The 1,201-nt window shown below is 39.9% G+C and overlaps 1 non-coding gene across 1 annotated transcript; it reads left to right on the top strand.

Annotated features, from left to right (window-relative positions):
• The first annotated feature begins 458 nt into the window (after nucleotides 1–458).
• On the top strand, nucleotides 459–566 carry LOC112787233 (small nucleolar RNA R71). The gene has a single exon (XR_003194656.1). It is a non-coding gene; the product is annotated as a small nucleolar RNA R71 (small nucleolar RNA).
• The last annotated feature ends 635 nt before the right edge of the window (nucleotides 567–1,201 follow it).

Consider the following 1,201-nt stretch of genomic DNA (forward strand, 5'->3'; position numbering starts at 1 on the left):
TTTTGATCCTTCCATGAGAAATTTGGATGATTTCTCCATGATGAGTTATAGGTGTTTCCATAAGGATCACCTAAGTAATTCACCTCTGCTATTGCAGGGTTTTCAAGATCATAAGCTTCTTCTTCAGAAGATGCCTCTTGAGTACTGTTGGATGCAGCTTGCATTCCATGCAGACTCTGAGAGATCATATTGACTTGCTGAGTCAATATTTTATTCTGAGCCAATATGGCATTCAGAGTATCAACTTCAAGAACTCCCTTCTTCATAGGCGTCCTATTACTCACAGGATTCCTTTCAGAAGTGTACATAAACTGGTTATTAGCAACCATGTCAATGAGTTCTTGAGCTTCTGCAGGCGTTTTCTTTAGGTGAATAGATCCACCTGCAGAAGTGTCCAGTGACATTTTTGATAGCTCAGATAAACCATCATAGAATATATCCAGGATGGTCCATTCTGAAAGCATGTCAGAAGGACACTTTTTGGTCAACTATTTGTATCTTTCCCAAGCTTCATAAAGGGATTCACCTTCTTTCTGTCTGAAGGTTTGAACATCAGCTCTAAGCTTGCTCAGCTTTTGAGGAGGAAAGTACTTGGCTAAGAAAGCCGTGACCAGCTTATCCCAAGAGTTCAGGCTGTCTTTGGGTTGAGAATCCAACCATAATCTAGCTCTGTCTCTTACAGCAAAAGGGAAAAGCATGAGCCTGTAGACTTCAGGATCTACTCCATTAGTCTTAACAGTATCACATATCTGCAAGAATTCAGTTAAGAACTGAAAAGGATCTTCAGATGGACGTCCATGAAACTTGCAGTTCTGCTGCATCAGAGAAACTAATTGAGGTTTCAGCTCAAAGTTGTTTGCTCCAATGGCAGGAATGGAGATGTTTCTTCCATGTAAATTGGAATTAGGTGCAGTAAAGTCACCAAGCATCTTCCTTATATTATTATTATTTTCGGCTGCCATCTCCTCTTCCTGTTCGAAAATTTCTGAAAGGTTATCTCTGGATTGTTGTAATTTAGCTTCTCTTAATTTTCTCTTCAGAGTCCTTTCAGGTTCTGGATCTGCTTCAACAAGAATGTTCTTGTCCTTGCTCCTGCTCATATGATAAAGAAGAGGGCACAGAAAAATAATAATAATAGTATGGGTCCTTTATACCACAGTATAGGGATCCCTGTGTGAGTAGAAGAAGAGGGGGAGACAAA

The sequence above is a fragment of the Arachis hypogaea genome, chromosome 20, assembly GCF_003086295.3.
Source record: "Arachis hypogaea cultivar Tifrunner chromosome 20, arahy.Tifrunner.gnm2.J5K5, whole genome shotgun sequence".
NCBI lineage: Eukaryota > Viridiplantae > Streptophyta > Magnoliopsida > Fabales > Fabaceae > Arachis > Arachis hypogaea.